At 45.9% G+C, this 6947-nt stretch overlaps 1 pseudogene; it reads left to right on the forward strand.

Moving 5' to 3' along the window:
- Nucleotides 1–5478: 5478 nt before the first annotated feature.
- On the forward strand, nt 5479–6117 carry LOC124460779 (annotated as a pseudogene).
- The last annotated feature ends 830 nt before the right edge of the window (nt 6118–6947 follow it).

The following is a 6947-nucleotide window of genomic DNA, read 5'->3' on the forward strand; positions in this document are numbered from 1 at the left end:
TGTTTGTTTCTGGAGGAGCACTGCTCCGAAACCAATTGAACTAGCATCGCAGTGTAACTCTGTTTCAGACTTCGGGTTGTAAATAGATAACACGGGGGATTCGATCAATTTCAACTTCAGTGTTCGGAAGGCTTCAAGACATTCATCGGAGAAGACATAAGGGGTATCTTTTCTTAACAATCGGGACAGCGGACACGCAATCTTAGCGAAACCTGATACAAATCGGCGGAAGTATGAGAATAGGCCTAGGCAACGCTCTAATTCCTTGCTATCCCTTGGAATGGGCAAATCCCGTATCGCCTGAATATGAGCTGGTTTAGGCGTGATACCGGCGGAATTGGCTAAGTAGCCCAAGTACTCTAGTTCCCTATACGCAAAACGGCATTTCGTCAGCTTCAGGCATAGCCCGTTCACTCTTAACACATACAATATTTCCTTCAGAATCTCAAGGTGGGTTTCAAAGTCATGCGACGCGACTAGAATGTCGTCCATATATATCACCAGTTGACCTCGGTTTATAAATTCCTTAAGCACAAAATAAACGAATCTAGCGAACACGGAAGGGCCATTACAAAGTCCGAAGGGCATGCGTACATATTCAAACTGGCCATCAGGGGTTACAAAGGCAGTATATTTGATTGAGTCTGGGTGCATTTTCACATGGTGGAAACCGTTCTTCAAGTCCAAGATGGTGAAGAATGATTTGCCACCCAGATGTTCAATGCAATCATCTAACAGAGGAATCGGAAAATGATCTCGAACTGTAATTTTGTTCAACGGGCGGTAATCTACACACTTTCTTAGCGTGTTGTCTTTTTTGCGTACAGGGACAATCGCGGCAGCGTAAGGCGAACTACTGTGGCGAATAATGCCAGCTTTCAAGAGATCGTCACAAATCTCACGCACCTCGATGCGTTCGTGGTGCGACAGACGGCGGGGGCGGCAGAAAATCGGAGTTTGGCTAGTCAATTCTATTTTCATCTCATAGTTCATGGGCTTGATTAAATCTGGATCAACTTGTACATACGAAGCGGAAATAATAGACTTAAGGGCTGCGGTTTGCTCTTCCCGTAACGCGGGCTCTATATCAAAGTCTAATTCACTGACAGCAGGGAGCTCAATGGAATTTATCGCCCTAAGTGCATCGTTTAATGTTTCCGAAGGTACAGCAGAAGTTTTCGGAAGGGGAGAATCAGACAACAATTCGGCAGGCACAATCTCATTCCTATCACACTCTATATCAAAGTCTAATTCACTGACAGCAGGGAGCTCAATGGAATTTATTGCCATAAGTGCATCGTTCAATGTTTCCGAAGGTACAGCAGAAGTTTTCAAAAGGGGAGAATCAGACAACAATTCGGCAGATGCAATCTCATTCCTATCATACGGCAGTATCACTCTCTCTTCCCTAAATATGTCAAAGGACTTCAGAACACCAGTAAGTTTTGGATTTATACATTCAGTCTGTTTATTCATGAGTATCAACGATTCTTTTTCATATTTCAGTTCTTTCAGTTTACAGAGTCTAATATTAATTTTATACAGAAGATCTCTACCTATAATCATCGGCAGTTCGGTTGCTTGGTTCGTCAGGACTTCAAACGTATGTATTGTCTGTGTGTTGTCTGAGGCGAACACTACACTGGACTTGGCCTAAGGACAGAAGTTGGCTATTTCCTAAACCACGGCAGTTCAAAGTACGGGGGCTAAGACGGCAGTTGGAGGGGACTTCAGATTCACGGATAAAGCTCTTTGGGCTGCCCGAATCAAGGAGAGAAAACATATCTATAAATTTCCTATCTTGCACTTCATCACAAACAAAAGCAACACTCACCAGTTGTAAATGGTCTAGTCGATCTCCCGCTTCATCAGCGGCGGCGGCAGTGATGTTGGTGGCATTCCCAATTCGAGACGGGCAGTTCTTGTAGATGTGGCCCACTATGCCACACTTGAAACACGAATTCGGCGGTCTTATTGGCTTCGGGCATTGACTCTTGTAATGCCCCCATCCTGAGCAGTTGAAACATCTGGTCTCACTCGTAGCGGTGCCCGACGATTTGTTTCCAGGCGCCACGGCAGTTGTTGTTGACTGCGCCTTCACGCTGTTGCTCTGTCGGGAGGCAGCGGCCTGCATACGGAGGCGTTCGTAACGTTCCAGTAAGGGCTTCAGTTCGGCCACCGTCCGGGCTGAGTACAGCATGCCGACTCGAGTAGAATTGTCCCGCAATCCATCAATTATCAGGTCGACCAGCTCGTTCTCCGGTATCGGAGCATTCATGGCAATCTCCTGCATCTCGATTGCGAATCTCAAACATCCCTCGCCTGCCTTGATGCGCCGGCCCCGCAGAGCGTGGTACACTTCCTCGACGCTACACGAGCGTCCAAATTCTCGCAAGAGGATTGCTTTTAATTCTTCGTAGCTGTGCACCGATACCGTGCGCAGCAGCACCGCCGCCGTACCTTCCAGCATGCGACGGCATGCGATCAAACGTAGGCGGTCGTTCAACTGCAGAATTCCAAATGCGTCTTCCAGGTCATTCAGCCATTTCTTCACGTCATATGCGTTATCCGCTGAAAATCGAGCCACCATGCTCTCAATGACACTCACGTCACAGACTTGCTGCCTCGGTGCTTGGGATTCGTCAATCCCCTGCTGCAGTTTGCGGATTTGATGCTGTAGCTGTAGCAACTCATGTTGTTTCTGCAGCGTCGCCAGTTGCTCATCCAGGCTGCGGGAGGCGGAAGTGGCCGGTGTGATGGCGGCCGCGGAAGTCGGTACGGGGGGTACTAGAGGTACTAGAGCGGGCATCTCTTCCCATGGCTCCGCGTCGAGACCAGTGACGGGGGCGGCGAGCAAGGCCCGGCTGGGGCGGATGCAGCAGCGGTTGGCCCAGCAGGGGCGGATGCAGCAGCGGTTGGCCCAGCAGGGGCGGATGCAGCAGCGGCGGGCCCGGCAGGGCGGATGCAGCAGCGGTTGGCCCAGCAGGGGCGGATGCAGCAGCAGTTGGCCCGGCAGGGGCGAATGTGGCATCAGTTAGCCCAGCAGGGGCTCGTATAGCATCAGTTGGCCCGGCGGGGGCGAGCATGTCAGCGGTTGGCCCGGCAGGGGCGAATGTGTCAGTCGTTGGCCCGGCAGGGGCGAATATGTCAGCCGTTGGCCCGGCAGGGGCTCGTATAGCAGCAGTTGGCCCGGCGGGGGCGAGCATGTCAGCGGTTGGCCCGGCAGGGGCGAATATGTCAGCCGTTGGCCCGGCAGGGGCGAATGTGGCATCAGTTAGCCCAGCAGGGGCTCGTATAGCAGCAGTTGGCCCGGCGGGGGCGAGCATGTCAACGGTTGGCCCAACCTGGGCGAGTACGGCAGCAGCGTGCCCGGCAGGGGCAAGTATGTCCGCAGTTGGCCCAGCAGCGGCGGGCCCGGCAGGGGCAAGTATGTCCGCAGTTGGCCCAGCAGCGGCGGGCCCGGCAGGGGCGAGTATGTCGGCAGTTGGCACAGCGGCTCTCGGTACTGCAGCGGGAGTCACAGCAGTGGGTGCACCAGCAGCGGTGGGCGTGGAGGCGGCCGTTCTCGATGTGGAACGTGAGGCCTGCCGTGTCCCGAAATATTTATCTTTTCGGGTGGTCATCCCACTTCTGAGTTGTAAACACCTATTTATTAAGTAAAAATGATAAAGATTAGTTTGTATTGGTCGGATTAAATCTTTGGGTTTTTCGCAGATGCAACTTGCTCGTTGCATCGCCGGAAGAGAAGAGAGACCCCGTCTCTCGACCTATCGAGGACTTATCGCTAACAATCGATACTTATTCCTAACAATCGATACTTATTACTAACAATCGATACTTATTACTACAATCGATACTTATTACTAACAATCGATATATATACATGAGCATTTAACAGACTTTAAATAATTGGAATCTTACAATGTGTTTATATTTTGCAGAGCTGAAATTTTGCATGTAGGCTTGTATATACTGCAGGCGTTGTATATCTCGGATTCAGCCGGATCGGATAACTATATCATGTAGCTCCCATACAAACGGAAAAGTCACGAACAGTGACTTTTCTCAATAAGTTCGTTATTTTCTAAGCTATTGTCGTGAAATTTAGTATTGGTTAGTTTATTAGACATATAAACGACTGTGCCAAATTTGAATAAGATCGGGCGACTATATCAGATAGCTCCCATAGGAACAATCGGTGGTGAACAGTGACTTTGATCAATATCTTTGTTATTTCCTAAGCAGTTCTTGCGCAAACATTAGACCTTTTACAGAAAAAAACTTGCAAGGGTATACAAACTTTGACGCGGTCAAAGTTAGCCCCGGCCCTCTGGAATTTTTATACCCTTGCAGAGCGTATTATAAAATTGGTCAGATGTTTGTAACGCACAGAAGGAGACGTTTCCGACCCCATAAAGTATATTCTTCAACAGTATGAGAAGCTGAGTCGATATCGCCATGTCCGACTGTCCGTCCGTCCGTCGGTGCGTATGCGTTTTACTCAGCCGTCTTAAGAGCTATCGTGATGAAATTTGGAGGGCTTTTTACTACGCGGGTAAGATAAAGTATGAAAATCATCTGTATCGGACTACTATATACTATCATATAGTTCTAGAATAAACATTTAAAAATTGGAGTATCCCCATGAAATTTGCCAATTTGATAGTATTAGATGTAAAATCTCAGATCCCAAAATTTGAATCTGATCGGATAAATGGAACACAAGTTACAGTCAATATAAATCGGTTCAAGCGCTGCCGGCAGCGCTGCTTGCTGCCTACTACGTCATCATCAAATCAACAGAGCACATGCATACACACACAGACGCAACGCTACATGAACTGTAAGTGTATGCGTGTCGTGCTTTGCTTAGGTAATGATGGAAGAAGAAGAAAAAATTGTAGTGAAAAGAGAAATAATTTGAATGTTTTGTTTGTGTACTGATAAATTAATTGAGTTGCAGGCAAAGAAATTTTTTCTTTTCGATGGAACCACCTTTCACTTCGCGCACACACTTTTCCCAGGAGTGGACTGTATTTGCACAAAAAACTTTTTTAGGATTTAATTTAGCACTGGATAACTGTGGCGCAGAAATTCCTCTTCACTATATATTTTATTAACTGATAAAATTCAACTAACTCTAGCTTAACTAAGAGCTGGGATCCAAGCCCCGCTTGGAGCGAAGTGTGGGGAGTTCTTTTCGTGGGGAGAGCGATGGGCATCATCGGGAGGTGAAAGCTCCCGCCTACCTTAACCCTTGTGTTGCCCGTTGGGCATAAACAATTTCAATCATAGCAATTTGTTTTTTCTGTCAGTTTCTATGTACTACTTGATAAGAGTCGAATTCTACAATATCTCAGTCGTTCAGGTGCTTTCGTCTCGACTACAACTGAAAAAAAAGAAAAAAAGGAAAAAAAATGGAAAAAAAGAAAAAAAAGGAAAAAAAAAAGAAAAAAAAAGAAAAAGGAAAACGGAAAGAAAGGTGTCACTCCTTACGGCAATGCCTGGCAATTGGGTTGAATGTCCCTTTAATAGGTTTCACCGAACTTTGTCGACACGGCTAGTACTTCATTTTAATCGGTGTGCTCGCAATTATTCGGGACTCAAGATGGTGCGATGTCCTTTTGATATTACACATGTCGTGAGAATCGCGGAAATGGAGGTAATTATAGAAATACTAAGTTAAACTTACTGATACTTTCATTTTTGAATTCTCGAATTATATAGGCCCATGTTGCTATGTGTCCAAGCCGGAAAATGGAAGAATTGGTCGATCAACTGCCACGCGCACCAGATCCTTCGAAAAAGGAAACATCTGACACCCCATGGGATGACGAGCCTGATGTTCCTACCTATAATCCAGCACTATTGCGCCGCAAACCCTGTGGTACGTACCCTTTATGGTGCTACTGCTTCGGAACGTCGTCAATTCCGGGAACAAGAACGTGAGGCTTCTGAATCAGCACAATCGCTTGAAAATACGAATTCTCATGCAGCGGCCACCAATGAGGATTAAGAGATAGATGAAAAGTAGGCAAACAACCTGGGAAGCTTATAATGATTGACATCACTTAAGTTTCCTCAGTAATAAAATGCTCGCTGCTGTCTACAAGTCAAAAACCGATTTCTTGCCTACTTTAATGTGTCCAATTGGAGTTTTAAGTGGTCCTTGCTGGAATGGCCCCAACTTTTTTCAGATCATAAGGCTGTGAGGTAGTTTTGATATATTCCTCGCGTGAATAGTTAAACGGCTTTCAGTCGGAGTTCGTTGTCAAGTCTGAAGCCCATTCTAGATTTTGTTAGAACTGGCTAATGATCTCCCTTATGTCTTATAGTGTTTCGCTTTGTCTTCATTAGGCCGTCGTCAGTTTAAGGTTGATCATCTCCATTTAAATTACTGTCAAGCTAGGCATCATCATAATCATTATCATCAGCGCTGGATAATCATTAGATCAGATCATTCCAAACACCATCATATATTTGCACTGGATTATAGACACTTGTCTGCCAAGTTCTATGAAGTACTTGAGACCCGCATGCGCTGTCATGAAGTAGGCGAAGGCAAGGTTTGACTTGAAGTAATTTCTTGGGGCCGCAAGCCCGGTATTTACAGGGGAACATTTACATTGGTCTTATGGCTAGTGTTCTTAACGGTACTTAAAGCTAGACATTCAAATGATTCACAAATATTGCATTGGTAATAAAAAAAAAAAAAAAAATTTTATAATAATGCATAAATTGTTGCCTAATCGTGCTAGAGATTGTTAAGTGTGCTAAACCAGTGCATTTTGCGATTGAACCAACTGTATCGGACAGAGCGATAAAGACAACAAAACATGTACATATGTACATACATATACATACATACATATGTATGTATAAATCGTCAATGTGTACTCCATGATATTGATGTTGGTGTTGCATTTCAGTTTCACTCGAATTTAAAA

This window comes from Drosophila willistoni, unplaced genomic scaffold, assembly GCF_018902025.1.
Source record: "Drosophila willistoni isolate 14030-0811.24 unplaced genomic scaffold, UCI_dwil_1.1 Seg102.1, whole genome shotgun sequence".
NCBI lineage: Eukaryota > Metazoa > Arthropoda > Insecta > Diptera > Drosophilidae > Drosophila > Drosophila willistoni.